Source organism: Sinohyriopsis cumingii, chromosome 10 (genome assembly GCF_028554795.1).
Source record: "Sinohyriopsis cumingii isolate HCF-2022 chromosome 10, ASM2855479v2, whole genome shotgun sequence".
NCBI lineage: Eukaryota > Metazoa > Mollusca > Bivalvia > Unionida > Unionidae > Sinohyriopsis > Sinohyriopsis cumingii.
In genome coordinates, this window is record NC_142970.1 from 2,125,273 (window position 1) to 2,143,152 (window position 17,880).

At 34.5% G+C, this 17,880-nt stretch overlaps 1 protein-coding gene across 2 annotated transcripts in view; it reads right to left on the minus strand.

Moving 5' to 3' along the window:
* LOC149789489 (catenin beta-like) overlaps window positions 1-17,061 on the minus strand; it is a 71,473-nt gene extending 54,412 nt beyond the window's left edge. For both annotated transcript variants that reach the window (XM_089971507.1, XM_089971505.1), the window contains exon 1: window positions 16,431-17,061. The gene's annotated coding sequence lies outside the window, so the exon portion shown is untranslated. The remainder of the gene's footprint in view (window positions 1-16,430) is intronic.
* Between the last annotated feature and the right edge of the window lie 819 nt (window positions 17,062-17,880).

Below are 17,880 nucleotides of genomic sequence, written 5' to 3' on the forward strand. Positions count from 1 at the left end.
TTTCTAAATGTCCCTACATATGTACACAAAATGAACACTGATGGAGGCATGTATGCTAGACTAAAGTCAATCACCAATTATGCAATTTGTGACAAAAATATTAATCTGATGAAAGTATATGCTGTCTAAAAAGAATATCTGCTGCATATATGTGTTGCTGACTCACCTATTTTCAAGACATCTCCCTCCCATGTACCCCATCCCGAAAGTGTCACTTTAAGTTTTACCATTTTTTTCAGACATGTAGACTCGTGAAATGAACCAACTTTAATCCACTTTATTTAACATTCATTACATTCAATAATTAGAACAAAGATGTCAAAATAGCCTCCATTAAGCAAGCAGAGATTGCCCAGTGACAAACCCAATGTAAACTTGCCACAGGAATAACTCAATTTTTAACTGCACCTTTCCATGTCCAACAGTTAGCCAACTCTACAAATGCTATGACCACGGCAATTTGTCATGCAGGGCAAATGCAGTGCCCAAAACAATCTCTTAGCCTGATGCCCAAGGCTCAAATCTAAATCAAGCTGTTTTTTTTGTATACTGAATTGACCATTACGCTTTGTAGAAGTTCTAATTTTCTTAATAAAATCTTGAGCAAACAGACGAAATGCTGCATTTAATTTGCAGTTCCTGAAAGACTGATATATAACCAAGTAATAAATAGTGTTTCACTAATAAATGAGCACAAGGTCCTGATACAAAATAAACAGCGACAAGGTATTTTTCTTGTTTCTTACGATATCTGGAACAGAATGAGATGCACCATTGCAGATGTTACTATACTGTGAGCCAAATGCAGAAATTAATAAATACACGAAGTGCCTGTGATAATCATATAGGTTTAAATTTCTTGAATAACAAGAAAGCTGGTAAGGGTATTTATTACCTTTTTTTTAAGCTAACCTACTTTTTGACCTGATAGATACCATTGGGCTCCACTTTTACCACTTTTGGAATGAAAACTGAAAAGGTTTTCTATTTTAAATATATACAAAAAAACACTTGAAATAAATGTTTTAAATTCTGATCATTTAGTTTTAAAAAAAACAAATATAATTTTATCCACTGAAATCCATTCCTATCTATTTGACCATTATGTGACAGGGTGCAGGTGTTAGTCACAACAGATGTATTGAACAAACCCAATGTTAATTTTACCACTTTTGCCTCTTTTGATAAACACAGCAGTATCTTTACGATTGTAATTTTTGATTCACTGGTGATTACCTAAGTTTTAAACAAATGTTATTAGTTTTACAGGCAAGATGTTCTCAACTTGTTGAAAGTGGTAGTGTCTATCTTGTCTTAAAAAAAGTTAAGCACTATTTTCATACTTAAATCATTGTTCAAACATTATCTGGCCATTCACGCCCTTTGGGTATACTGAAAGCTTGAATCCAACTCAATTTATTCATTCACAACCTGAAAAACTACCGTAAGTGGTCATATTTAAATTATTAGCCAATAAAAATGCCTCAAACAAACTAATCCAGCTTGATCAACACAGATTTAAATGACCTGTTTTATTGTATTTACTCAACAGTGATACTCATCAGCAGATCGAGTCATTGCAATGAAATTAATGACAAGCACCTTATCAACACAAGTGTCTATTTTCTTTATGAACTGATGAAATGACAGTAATTATAGGTTACTGCGCTTGTATAGGAAAATATGAACGAGTTTTTCTAACGGAAATACGGCACGAACTTGGGAGTGAAGTATTTCCATCCAACAAAACGAGTTCATATCTTCCCATACAAATGCAGTAACCTTTGTATTATATACTCCTTTTTTTAATTCTACATAATGCTTAAAGGTCACCGGCCATACTCCAACATTTTCCTCTTTACATCAGATCTGCATTACATGATTAAAAGTAATTATAAATGCACAAAAAGAACAAAAAAATTATCAAGTGTAAAGAAGAAACAATTTAATTACTCGAAATAGAAGTATACAACGCTGTTACTTAGTTACGATTTCCCACTTATAGAGGATGCCAAACAGAAATTACGTACATTTATCCATACAAGACGAAGTGCACGCTTCTTGTTGTCAAAAAATAAAACACTACAAACTATGGATAGGGAATATTTAGATGAAATGTAAACTAATTTGCTGTTCAGCCATATATCGGTATGCGTGCACGATGCACTAGACCGTTCCAATTTATTTTGAAAATTCCTATTAATACAGGTAAAAAGAATCAATGCTAGCTTCCCCGTGACAGCAGACTTTATTAAAAAAAAAAAATAGAAATCATCACACTTAAAGAATCCAAAGGTATGAAACTTGACTTTCTTCTGTTGGCCGACTTCGTAAGAAAAAATCAGCACACTAAAAAGATACCAAAGTCAGTTTCTGGGGTTGGTTTGCTTTGTAGTAAAATAACCTATGTATCTGATAACCTGTCCGTAAGTGTAAACAATGAGTTTATTGCGCTCTGTCGGAACTTCTATTTCTTTGCCATATGTAATCATAATTGATGTTTGCAGGGCAAATAGTATACATAATAACAACTTGCTTCAATAATACTTTTGTAACCCATGCTACCAAAAAGATTATCATTTGCACTTGCATTGAATGTATTTTACAATGCTTTTTTATTTGTGAGATACCATCTTATAGTTAACCTGGATACAATACAATCTTGGCCAGTTTGCAATCAGTAACTTATCATGCATAACTGGCAGGTACCTTCAAGCAATTAAAATTTAGTGTTGGAAACATGCCAATTATTTAGTGTAACCAATCAGAATCAAATATATTTGCTGCCTTTTTCCAGAGGTGCCAAAGTCGCGGTCAACTTAATCTTGTAGTTTGAGTAACAGAATTCTGCAATCTTTCAATCCTGACATTTACACTATGGAATCAAAGTTAGCTTTTGTTTCCACCAGTCTTCTGTTGGCTGAAAAAAATGAATGCTTAATTAAGAATGAAATTCTCCCCTCGAAAAGACATTACCGATAATGGCAGTATGGTGATTTGATACAGGCCTGTCCCCAAAAATCTAATTAATTGTTCTCTGGTCTCAACTAATGTGTTCTTCATAGATCGCCATAAATTTGCTCCTTGACACATGACGAAAAAAGAAGAAATATATGATAACAAGGCAAGGTTAATTTCTTTCACTTTATTTTCAAACAAGTGTATGTTTTTCAATTTCTACTGCACTATGTTGGGGGGGGGGGGGGGCACAAATTCAACACAAAAGTATTTTCTTTCTAATTTGTACGGAATAATGGAGGAGATATGATTAACAATATTGATCAGTAATGACATGCTTTCAATTTACATGCGCACACACTAAGACAACTTGAAAATTATAAACAATAAAATTAACTGGTAAGAGCTTCATATTGCAGCAACTAAATACTGACAAAATGCTCAACATTATTCTCTCTCTCGTGTGTAATCAAGTGTGTATTGTATGTAGCAGTGTTACAACCTGAAGCCTAAAATTAAGTATGTTTGTTATAATATCTAATGTACACTACTCTTAAAAAATGTATATATATATTCTGTAGAATATTATCTGTTAAGTATTATTGTTTTATAAATCAATACTGATAATTTGACTGAACACTTAAACTGACACTGTTGTTGTGCAGATACATGTATTTATAGCATTAAAAAAAATGATATAAATATTTTAATTAGAACAAGCAAGATATGTCAGTTTGTTTTCTCTCATAAATAAGTACGTTACGAAGTATGATTATTTTCTTTCAAAGAATATCAAAATAGCTTTTCACAAAACATATCTTACATAGCATCTACTTGTTTGCTGAAGAAAAAGAATGTACAAACTATTGTTAAGTTTGGCCAAATTGTCTTTGGGCCAAATTCACAATAATCCAGCATAAATGATACAACTTTCCCAACCCTCCCCTATTCAAACCCACAGATTATATCCACTTTCTTTCTGGTAAACATGGTCTTTCGGAAAAAGAAGGAACCCCTTTTCCCATAATCACTCTTTTGGTTACATCTGTATGCAATACAGTGCACCATATTTGCTATACAAAAGCACGACCGTACTATATATCACAGAGACATTTACGTAGGAAAATTAAACAACTAAATGGCTAGGTTGAATAAAAGGGATAATTGTATGTCATATCCGGTTTTGGCATGCGGAAACTACCGATTGTTTACGGAGATTGCCGAATAATTTTTCATTGCTTTTGCAGACAATTTCATCCAAACCCTGTTGTTTTCTTTTGATAAAAAAAAAGACATATCCAAACATATCCAAAGTAATGCGATCTGTCAAATGAGAAAATCAGCAAATTGCATTTGACTGGTTGCTGTATCAGCAGTATGTAGCTATGTAATGGTGATGTAAGGTAAGCTGTATTATTCCACATGGATATACAGTGTGACAGGTTGCTATAGCACGTTCCGTTATAAAACAAATTCAGATATAACATGCTTGTGGTGTGGATACTGAAATTTCATATACATGTACTTTTCTCATACATGAATTTTTTTCTTTCTTTCTTACAAGTATGAAAAAAAGTGAAAAATGTTTATGGCTCCTGCAATTTCATATACACATATTTTTCTCATGCTTGGAAAAAGATTATTCTTCTTAAAAGTACAAAAAATTTCGTGTATAAAGTTTAATCAGGGATCATGCTGGGCTTTGCCAAAGTCGCAAATTGTGATTTATATTCCTTATTGGCGACAAAATATACATCTATTTTTTTCCTACAACACTGAATGTTTAAAGGCAAACTGGTATGAACTGCAAACAGACAGATGAGCCTTTGGAAAAAGTAGGATAAGATGGGCATTTGGAATAAAGAGTGGTCTCAATACAAAAATAATGGCTCCATTTAACAAAAAAAAAAAATCCAACTTTTAACCGTCTGCTCGAGCGAGAGTCAAATAGCCAATGAAAAACGATGTTTCTAACACAACTAGGCAATATGTTATTGAAAGATCACCGGGGATTTGGTGTTTTCGGATCTATTCAGAAATAACTTTCAAAATGTGTTTCCTACTCGATTTTCAGGCGAAAATGACAAAAACCTCCAGGGGTTAATATGTTAACACATTAACCTGGCGACAAGTATACTCGTCGTACTTTTCCTCCCTGATCTCCCGCGTGCCTCGCTAACGTGGCTGAGTTTACATAGATTGTATCCCGAGCGCAGAGTTTGCGAGGCAGTATTTATCAAGGCCTTTCTCCTGCACGACGAGTTAAATCGGTGCAAACCATTGGTTGATTTGAAGCCATTTCCTAATTATACAAGCAGTTTAACCAATAAAATTGTAGGTTACATAGAGTGAACACTGCTGAACGGAGGGAAAAAATTTGACTTAGATGGCAGCAGAAACAGTGAAAATATATACATCTGAAAATGATGCAAACTGACGAGAATCAGCAACTGGGAGCAGACTTTTACTTGACAGATTCTGATGGAGAATTTTCTGGATTTTAATCAGACGAGATTGATAGTGACATCGAAAAAGCTACTGAAAATAACAGCGGTAGTGACGAGAATGAGAATGTTGAAGAAGAAGAAAATCAAAGTGGAGCTGATCGATGATCGTAAATGATAAAACACACATTGACAAGCGGCAATACAAAGGACCAACAACGGATTTAGACCCTGATGCAAATGCATTTGATTTCGTGGAGCTTCTTTTTCTTTTGAATAATCGTTAAATAAATGTTTGGGAAATATACGTTGTTAACATGAGCATCCATAGTTCAAGGTTTGTTAAGTGTTTTATTAGTTTTAAAAATTTCAGTGAGAGTTCTAAGGAAGAAAGGTAAGTAAAGAGCAAGTAAAATATGCCCATTTGTGTACAGTATTCACAGGATGTTTAGTTTAAATGAGACAAGTGGAATTTCTGTGTACATAAAATATAATTATTTCATGTGTTGATGGTGTTAATAATTCTGTGTGAATTCATAATGGATTTTATGGATTATTCACGGCAAGAGAAGCAAATTGGCAAGTACATCATTTGTTTTCACCATCATGCACTAGTTTTATTTCTGCATGTAGCATGAAATTTATACCATTATGTATGTAAGTTTATTGAGAACTGCCGTGCCAAATTTCAGCTGAATTAAATGAATACAAATAAAATAATAACAATTTTATTGCAAGTAGCCCCCTCTATAAAAATCTGCAATCCAATTGCTTGTCAGCTAGTCTCAGGGATACAGGTACTGGAAAGGCTAACACTGCTCTAGGTGATCTCTGCAGGTAATCTGCAGGGGACTGCCTAGCTGTTTGGCTCAGGGGTTAATGTGTTAACAGTACATTGTTATATCATAATCTGCTTACTCTGACATCTGGACTGAGTACTGTATGCTGTGCATATTCTGCATTTTTTAAAAAAAACATTTCTCATTTCTGGTAGTGGAGATCAACAAGATAAGGCACTATGATCTCATAATTGATCTTTTGGACAAATTAGTGCTGGATTTTCAGCCACTCGTTATTAATTAATATATTTATTTTGACTGAGTTATGTACACCACTCCCTCGATAACTCGCGCCCTGATAAAACCACGAACCCCCTTATATAACATGGGGTCAAGTGTGGATCCCATTTTCTAAAACCAGAAAATACCCCAAAAATTGATCCCTATTTGTTGAACTTGAAGAAAATCACAATCAAAATTGGTAGCAGAAACTCTGATGCATCACTCATTTTATCATCGAAAACGGTAGATAGGACCTGGAAATTTAGGTCAACACTATGAAATATCAAATTTAAAAATAGGTCATACAATTTTTTACATTTTCTTTCAAAACGACATTCCTTGTATACCGCAATTAACAATACGTAAGGAAATTTCTATCAATGAAAATGTCACTTACACCAAGTAGAGGCATTACTTTAACCCAGGGCTTTCATACAGCCCACCAAGGGTTTTGATGCAGCCTAGGAATAAGTCATCATTCGCACTGACTCTGTTTATGTTCTGTTTATCAAATAAATGTGCTTCTTTTAACAACATATTAACAACTGAAAATTAATTATGTTATTTAGAAAAACCTTTTGTTTTTGCTATTTCAAATATTAATTATTTTACTTAATGAACTATGCGGCCTGCGAGAAGGTGTAAATTTGTGTATGCGGCACTTGCACTGGAAAGTTTGCCCACCTCTGCTTTAACCCTTTACCTCATGCAAGCATCTCTGGATGCCTCTACTCCATTCGTATGGAAGCTCCTTTTGACGCCTGCTGTAAACATCAGCCATTTTGATCTAGTTTTCATAGCGTCACCTTTGGGGACCCCCCCATTAGATACTACATTCATTTCTGCTAATGACAATTACGTCAGATCACGTGGTCACTATGTATGTACTGGTCGCTATCTGCTATTTAAAGTAACTGGGTCATAATATTCACTCTCCAAATTGGCAGTCGCGGATTTCATTCAGTCCATACGAAGATTTCACGATCAGAATCACAACCATGAAAGATTCAATAACTTAGGTAAAGGCTATGATATTGATGTAGGCAGCAATTAGTTTTTATAAATTATCAAATTCAGATAACTTAGTGATGTAGATGCAGACGAAAACCTTGTAAATTTTGAGTATCGGAAATGACAGCTACAGTTGGTCACGCGGCCTCACTCACATGACGGTGAACGAGTTCTCTCTCAATTTTAAAGCACATACAAATTCTTCCGTGAAAAATAATTACACAGCTATAACAATCAGACTTTATTCTAAAATTTTCCACATATAATAGATGTGTACCAAAAATGTAAAATAGTTAAAATTGCTGTTAAACGTAACATATACTACATTGCTTAACAGTTCACAGGCAGGATTTCATTCAGTACTTACAAAGTTTTCACGATCAGAATCACAACTATGAAAGATTCAATAACTTGGGTAAAGGTTCTGATATTGATGTAGGCAGCAATTAGTTTTTATTGATAATCAAATTCAGATGACTTAGTGATGTAGACACAGATGAAAAACATGTAAATTTCGAGTATGGGAAATGGCAAGCTACAGTTGGTCACGCGGCCTCACTGACATGACAGTGAACGAGTTCTCTCTCGATTTTAAAGCACATAAAAAATTCTTCCGTGAAAAACAATTACACAGCTATAACAATCAGACTTTACTCTTAAATTTTTCCACATATAATAGATGTGTACCAAAAAGGTAAAATGGTTAAAACTGCTGTTAAATGTAACATACACTACATTGCTTAACAGTTCACAGGCAAGCCTATGTGTATGCTGTCGACTAGATAACAGGTGTTCTATTTATAGAGCGCTGCTCTTTGTCACTATGCTTTATGAGGTAAAGGGTTAATAAATACAAATTTTAAAAAAAAAATTATCAATTGAAATTTGTGTTCTAGTTCTTATCTTTTAGTTCCTTTTAAGTATAACCACCATAAATGCAATGTGTCCTCTTCAAATTAAACGTGAAATGTGTCAATCTACCGTAACAGCTATGTCCGCGAACGTTTCTCTGAAAACTTAATTAAGTGCTGACCGTGTTTTGATAACTGACTTCCGGAAGTATCTGCTGTATTGTTGAAATGAATTAAAAGCTGGCCTCGTTTGTATTATCACGTTATGTCTTTTGAATCAAATAAAGGAGGTGGAATAAAAGAAAAGTTAAAAGGAACAAAAACCCAACAAACTTAAAAATCTATATGCCCCGGTCGTATGTTGGGTGAACTCACTTCATTTGATCAATCAAACACTTATAATGAACATAAATTAACCAACTTTTTCATGATCAAAGTTAACAAGGCAGCCAAGCGAAATGAATACTTCATAAAATAAAGAGCTTGATTTACAGATACGTTCCATTGTGGGCAAGCGAGTTTCTGAGAATTCTTGAACTGGCACTTAGAGATATCCTCAAGGATGATAAGAAGTTTCATTATTACTTCCAATGAAATAACGATATCAATATTGTACTAACTAAACAACACAAAAATTGAATTTCAACATAGACATATGTCACAAGAAATAAATGCTGCATGTTTTTAAAAAAAGGAATCTTATTTGGCGGTTATCAACAGTTAGTCTAGTTCCCTGCCATGGGGACTCCCGATTTGGCAGGATAATATTAAACACCACTATGGGAACCAGACTCAACAAGAAAACAAAAAGCAGTGATGTAATACATATTTTTTTCGCGTACACGTGATGGTTGTTGAAACCAGTTGGAACGATCTTTCATATGTTGGACATTGTGAAAATAAATGTTATTTAAACAGAATAAGTAACACCTTCATTAGAAAAAGCTCGTTATTAACAATGTGATTGTAAAATGAGGATTCAGTCAATAAACAGCCCAGTTCCCTAAAGCGGCTCCCCCCATGGTTTTGTCAATGTCAAAGCGGGTTTTTTCCCTCAATTTTTGGAGGTCCCTTGGTAACTCGCACCTGGCTTATAGTGCAGTCTATGTTTGTGGACCCCGCTGTGAGCAAGTTATCAAGGGAGAGGTTATGTGGATGGTAAGTAAAATTCCTCTTCACCCATAAAATTAAATACATCAGTACACTCATATTTTCTGTAGTAATTCCTGTCAGAACATAAATCTGTGTATTCATGTCTGTTAGCCATATTTTAAAAAAATTCTGATGCATGCGTGGAAGGCAGCATCACACCACCACCAGAGATGTCATGAAAACAAAAAATATTTTAAACAAAAGTGGAGATTTACTTGTTGGTCTATCTATGCTAAGTGGACTAGCTACAACTTTTGAACTGCTACACTCAACCAAATGATGGCTAATTCCTATTGTTTTTAAAATGTACCCACAAAAAGTTTTGTTGAAATGTCAAAAAAACTTGTGATGGATTACCTCAAATCTGGCCTTGTTATAATTTAAAGGCAAGTAAATGCACAACAAAATGTTTAAATGGCATTTGATCCTCTCAGTATATACTGTATATTTTTTGAAAGACCAAGTATTACCCTTTTTAAAAGATATTTTTTAAAATTGTAATTGATGCACCTTGCCTGAAATTGAGTCCTAATTAAAAATGGGTCAGGCGTGCAATCCAAACTGGAAGATGCATCGACAGCATTTCAGATTTAGTATAGTTGGTGATGTCATTCGAAAGGCAAGAAAATGTCACACTACAAACATCTGCAGAACACCATATAATTATTTCGTAACTTTCCTTTCACCAGACATGTAATTTTAATAGGTCTGATCACCAGTTTAGGAGGTATTAACTTCTGTGCTGCTCATCTGGCATGGCTTTATATTAAAGATGTCATAATTTTAGGAAAAGTCAGCTGGGTACCCATCAACTGTAACGATCCGGGTACCCAATCATAAGGCAATTATATTAAATGTGAACCTGGGCTGCTTTGGTTGTAAGTTCATAGGTGCCAACCCTCCCAACCCTTTGAGAGGTATAAGCATAGTTATTACTAATGAGTGGCAAAAATGCACAATCTAAGCATAAAGAGAGTAATCTATACATTACATGCGATTACAGAAAACTGTATAAAAAACTTTTTTTTTTCTTCTACTTACCTGGATCTACTGCAGTTACAAATCAGCTAAATCCATGTGGGTTAGTGCAAGAATACAGACAAAACAAAATGAAAAAAATTATTTATGCACAACAATCATTGTTACTAGTCAACACCATGTTTAATTTTCACTGAAAGGTCATAAAATCCACAAATTCTGAATGCTGTATTACATTATTCAAATTCTGCTTTCAAACTTTGTAAAGTGCTTGACCTTTTTCTGATGCAACATGTTCTTCAGTTTAACAAAATCCCTCTCATCAAACATTTTTTAGTCATTTAACATGTAACATCCATGAGTGACATCGATAAAGCTCTTTCACTTAACATTTGGCACCATGCTTTTTCAGTATAGATTGGTCTGCTACTTAAGTGTGTATCAAACTATAATAAAACTGTGACATGTGGTCTCAAATTCAAAAAACCCATCTGTTTTCTTTGAAATGTGTCATGTACAGTTACTATAAATAGAAAATAAGTAAACTGTTCAATGTATATAGCCAAATGTTCTCAGATGTTGAAAATATAAGATCAACAGATGTAGGTCTACAATGTATAAATGCAGACTGACATTAGCCTCAAACTGTACTCATTTTTTTGTGTCTCACTCTCCCCTGACATCGCCATATACAGAGCTGCCAACCCTCCAGATTCACAAGTAGTTAAAAAATATACCATGACACTAGCTACATCCACTGTGATGGTCAGTACTGCATTATAAGAAAATCCCCAAAATAAAACATTATTTACACTTATTACATGTACAAATTTACTTCAAAGCCAAAGTTACTGATATACATCAACATCATGCTATTTTCCCCTGACATTATTTCGTAGAGTTTCTGGGGTGAAAAAAAACAAATATGTAATAATTAGACCCAGTCAAAATAACTTGAACAAAAGCTATATAAGTCATACAGGTCCAGGCCTGCCAACTCCTAACAAGAAGGCAGTTGATTTTATTTTGCAAATTTTGACCAGTTTTCAGTAAGGTATGACAAAATATCATGTACTGCTATTATAAAGTTGGAAAACGTATTTGAAAGTGATGAGCAACAGTAAACAGTATGTTCAACTCACAAGTCTGTATAGAATGTGTAGAAAATATTTACCTCTAGTACAGTTGCACAAGCTTTGGTTCCAAACACTATGCAGCTCAATGACTTGTTGCTATCTCTTAACCTGATGTAATTATTGGAATTTTTTTCTCACTTTCACATGACTACATCAATCTTATCTCCTGCCACAAGACATACTCAAATCGACACATAATGTTCAGTAAATGTAATTGTGTCCTTTCCTGCTTTATTCAGAATAATCTGAATATTAATTTTTATTCTTCTGTGCTGATTATTAACACTATCTAAGAGGTCTATTTTCTCATCCGTCTTCAACATGTATCACTTGCAGGACACCATTTAAAAAAAATATCTTTAAAAAAGCGTGTGAGGTAATATTGTAAAGTTAGCCTAGTTCCCTGACTAACTACACTATATCTAATATGAAACCCTGATGAGGGATGAGCCAATTATCCAGATTTCACAGCAACAATCATATTTCCCATGTCTGTATTTTTATTCCTTAAGCCCGTATAGTAAGGTTCATTTTCTTAAGTCTTATGGCAAAATCATAAGGGTTGGCAGATCCAGTTAAATATAAATTATTGTTTTAATATTTAATAGCAATTTTGTTTAACCAAAGTCTATCCACTCTCGATTAATGAATGTTCTGTCCCTTAAACGCCATCGAGAAGCTTCCAGACAAAAATTATCTATCACTATGGACTTTTACAATGGTAGCCAGTTAATAAAATGGATCAAAAAAAAGATCATGCTGAGTCTAATTAACACAATATAGTGTTGTACAAATTTGCTTATCATCATGCATAGCTTTCTTTGTGACATTACCACATGCAACGTTTAAATCCAGATTGTGTGTGCATGTATGTATGATTTAGGTTTTTAATGTAGCTATCACCATTTTTGAGTCATACTGCTACAATGTCTGCAGTGTGGCTGTTTTAAGTGATGTCTAGCACTGGAGAATCAAGATATTTAGTATCATGCCCCACCCAGTCACATTAACCTGACATCAGGCGACCAGTCCTAACACTAACTTCAAAAATTTCCATTTACAGATAAGAAAAAACACCTTTCTTGTAAAGAACCTACCGTAAAGTCTGAATGTATCCAATTATTATGCAAATGAATCAATGTATCATATAAACATTTACTATATGGGAATCCCAGACACTGACCAATCAGAATTTATCACCAAAACCAAAACAGGTAAGTGAGACCGGAATGATACGTGGGCTCTTATCATTTCTTAATATATAAAAAAAGGGAAGCCAATTTCCCATTTCTCCTGCGTTCTATTTAAGATCTGAAACCACTGCTTCAAGCTACATGTCATTGTGTAATAGTTTTGCACCACGATTCAGCTCAGAGATTTGAAATATTCTAATTCAGGTTTCCTCCGAATATTCCAACCCCATTTTTCACATCTGGACATTTAGGATGGAGTGTGGGTTCAGAGGAATTATATATAAAAAAATTGGAATCTGCCCCACCATAAGACAGCTTACCAGTGGGCCTAGCAAATTTAAACTATGTTATATCGACTCACAGCTGCATGAAATTGATAGGAAAATTATTTATATTCTCAAAAAATGGCAAGTATTATAATTGTTATATCTTTAATTCGCTGATAGACTAGACGAAACTGCAAAGATTAAACCTGACCCGGTACTTGCCATTTATATTAACAGTCACATGACTTCACACAATGGCAATGGAAATCCAATAGTCACGCGATATCAACAACTCCTTTTTAATGTCATTGTACAAAATTTCAATCATATTAAAGTCTGATACTTTTTGTAAAAGCCAGATAGAACATATAATTCTCAAAATATTTATTTCGAGAACAACTACAAGAAACTTGGCCAGTCTGATTCATCAAGCAGAATAGTCTGGTTCCCTGCTTTGTATGCTCCCTGCGTGAGAGAGCACATCAAAGTGGCAGTCACATGAAACAACAAAACTCCGGAAGTTGGTCTCAGAATAAATGGAGAATTTTGTGTTCTTTGGCTTTTGTATTTTTGTTACAACCAGTATACGACTTTGACTTAATCTGTTTCTACAACATTTGAAGAAAAAAATCTACACATTGTAAAATGACGGTTGTGAGATTCTCTGTGCTCGTGTGACTAACAGCTGAAATTGCAAGTACCAGGTCAAATTTCATAAACGCATTAGTTTTATCATCTTTCAGCAGATTAAAGACATAACGATTTTAATACTCACAATTTCTGAACAAAATAATTTTCATATCGATTTCATGCAGGTTTAACTCAATTTAACAACGTTTAAGTTTACTAGCCCATCCGCAAAGCGGCTATGCTTTAACGCCACCGTGTTGGCCTCTTGTGAAGCTAAACTGGTTTTCATACCTTCCATATAGAAAAAAATATACGAATATCGAACTGTCTGTGAAACAAAAAGTCTACCAGATGAATCTAATCCAATGACTGTTTGGATTGTCTCAACAAATTTATTTATGGCAGGCACCAAAATGATCCATACTGCAACCTCCCAATATTCTAGTTAGAACTCGATAGATTTAACTCACGATCAGTTCCGTTGACTCAGTTACGTACTTGTTTTGGGTGTCAAGTTCTGGAGGAAAATTCCCAAGTTTCCCCAACTTTTGCCAATATTTGCAAAATTCAAGGACTTTAGTCTGAAAAAAATTATTTCTCCTGACTTTTTCCAATTTTCAGGTAGCGTGGGAACCCTGTAGATTGCAGGACTAGTCCTACATGTAAGACCTCATCGCTGATATTTATGTTCTGGGTGTCACAACATTACTGCCCAAATAACAGCGCTGTATAGCATGTTCTGATGTCATTCAACATCTTAATGACAAATCACATTTTCAGGAATATCTCACGCTTGGCAGCCTGTATTCGCGCTTATCTACAATTAAAGTTGTAATGTTTTAGTTGGACTTTGCTTACTCTGTCTTTTTCCAACTAAATTCAAATTTCCACACAAGCAAATGGACACATTTTCAAGTTCCATTTGCCTACATATCACTTGTCTGGAATGTGATAGAAGCCAGGAATAATGAAATCGGTTAATATGATGAAAAGAATCTTAAAGGAAAAGAAGTTATCGAAACATTTTCTTCAATATTTTACTTTTATTTGTTTCCCGATAGAATTATACTTCAGCTTTACCTGATTTCGGCATTCCTGGCTTCCAGCACAATCCATCCAACTTAAATGTAGGCAAGCAAAACTTTAAAACATGTATTTCTTTTGCAAGAATTTTAATGTATTAGAAAAAAAGACACCATAGTAAGTAAAGCCTAACTGAAACATTATGACTTTAATTTGTAGAAAAGCATCATTATTGGCATCCAGTTTTGGGAGATATTTCTGAAAATTTGACTTTCATTACGATGTTAGTCAACAACAAAACACACTACAGTGCCGTTACTTAGTACGACCAAGATGCCTAGTCCTACATGTAGGACATATCATATGTTATTTTTTAGTGCTATGTCTTACTACCCATAATACGGCATTGTTTTGATATCGGCTGACATTGATATGGGCAGTCAAAGTTTCAGGAATATCTCACACACACATGGCAGACCAAATGGGCACTCTTCCACAAATTTATATGTTGTTGTTGTTTTGGGGTTTAATGCCATTATTCAGTACACGATAGGATATACATGGCGGCCAAATTTAATGGTGGAGGAAGAATCCAGGAAAACCCCAGAAAGAACCACTGACCCACGAGAAGCTATTGGCAAGCTTTCTCAAATACCCACATTGGCCGAATCCGAGACTCCAACCCATGCATACAGAGGTGACATGGCAGTGATCTGTAATGGAGAGCGCTTTAGACCACTCGGGGCCCCAAAATTTATATGTAATTAGTATACTTACTGTTATGGTTTTTTTAAATCCTGGTTGAGTCAAAATCTGGCGCTAGCAAATAGACACATTTTCATGCTCCACTGACATACACTTGAATGTGACGGTAGTCGAGGCATGCCAAAGTATGTTCAATTGCAGGATGTATTTCTTGAATGAATTGAAACGTTACTTACAATTCCAATAGGCATAATATATTTTTATTCATTTCTTTAAGGAATAATATTTCAACCCGATTTCGGCATTCATGGCTTTCTAACCAGCTGAAATGTAGGCCAACAAAACTTGAAATCAGGTCCATTTCTTTTGTGAGAATTTGAATTTATTAGAGAAAAGATAAGTAAAGTCCGACTAAAACAAGATGACTTTACTTTGTAGACTAGCGTCATTATTGGTTGCCAGTTGTGTGAGATATTCCTGAAAATTTGACTTGCGTTACGATGTTAATCGATATCAACACACGCTGCACTGCGCCGTTAGTTAGGCTGTAAGACCCTGACGCCCAAAACAAAAATATTTGCGTCGAGGTCTTACAAGTAGGTCTAATTTTAGGACTAGATACAATTACATGCGCTCGGTTTAAACTTCACCAGCTAACACACACACACACACACAACTGTATCGCTATGTACAATTTAAAGCCTTGAATTTTATATAATGAATGCAGTCTTGTTATTAAGGTCCCAAACAGTGCCCCAAGACGGTACCTCATTGCTTTGACAAAAACGTGGACTGCAAAATATTTTAAAAAAACATATGCGATACTTCCAATTTAAACACATTTTTGTTTGACACTATATACTGTAAACGAACATCTAGATATTTCACAAACGTACGGATATAAATTGTTTCCCAAGATGGACCTGTACATTACCTACCCAATTACTGAAACAAAGCACCTTATTTTAGGACGATCTTTTGTAATCTCTCTGCTAACTATTAAAATCATTTTAGCTTCTTACCGAAAGGTATGGCTCCCTCGAACCATAAGCAGCTTTAAAAGTGTCACTTTGCCGTGCAGAGCAAGTTCTTTTAGTTTGTTGTACACCTTCGAAAAGAAAATTTTCTCAAATTCAAATTCCAAGATGGCGTCGTGTATGTTTTAGTGAGCATGCGCACGAGGATCATGCACCTGTTTGATGAACTAATTGACTAATCCACTCTGCCGCTAACATAATGAGTCAGCTATTATTATCATCTTCGATACTTGTTCGAACTCTACTTTGACTATTGATATTGATTTCGATCAACACAAGAAAAAAGGAGTAAAAGATACATTAGTCATGGGAATGAAATGGAATTTGTTTCAGTCTGTCAACATATAACACCGTAAATGATTGTTCATAAATGTTGATGAGGCTCCTATGGGTTACTGAAGTCTGGCAGCACGGACTCTCTTGCAAGAGCGAATATTGTGATATTCGTTAAATACATCCCAAATAAAATGTAAAATAAACGAAACAAATTTGTTCAAGTGTATGCCTGTCTTCGTTTTCATTTTCATTTTCTTACTTTCATACAATTTTACACTTAAAGTAGCATAATTTGGTACATACTATAACAGTCGCTCCCAGTTGGTCATGCACGTGACTCAACCACTAATATGTAATGCCTTATTAAAATTTATGATCCTATTCGTATAATAGAAACAAGCTGCGAATTAGAAAGTATGGTTATACAGAGCAAAAAAAAAAATTACAGATAGAATCCTAATTAATCATGGATAGATAAAACAGGTAAACATTTTCTATCAGGATTCTGCTTGTAGTCAATGGTGAATATGATCCATTAGTCTACGGAGGTGAATAGCGTAACTCAAAATTTTACGCAAAAGAACAAATTAATTACTTTTATTTTAAACTATCCATGAAAAATTATGTCCTACAAAATTTAAATTAACAAACCAGCTGAAAGGCATTGTAACTCGACTAATATTTTTAACATTTGCGACAATGATAAAAGTTCTGGTCGTTATGTTTAATTGGCGTGTGTGTTAGTGTTTGTCCTTGGTTACAGATTGTAATGGTCATTTTGTAAATAACATATTAAATAGCTGCATTTTGTCTATGATTGTAGATTATATTATTACTTGGAGGATATATCTTTACTTTGATCTAAGTTTAGGATATTGGTTTTACACTCGGAAATTCCTGGTCTACCTGATCTTTGGCATGTTATTTACTGGGGTTTTAATGAAAAACCTGACCATGTTTACAACTTAGAATGTTTTGGAAATTAACATTCGTCTCTCATCTTGGTTCTCCACTTTTAACTTTGGGCCAATAAAAGTGATTCAAGAATCTTGTGGTCAGTCTTACTGATCCATAAATGACCAGCCTTGTGAGTTTCATGGGCAGAGACTGAGAATTTCCTGTTGATACTACATTTGGAACAACAATTTGATAGCTCACT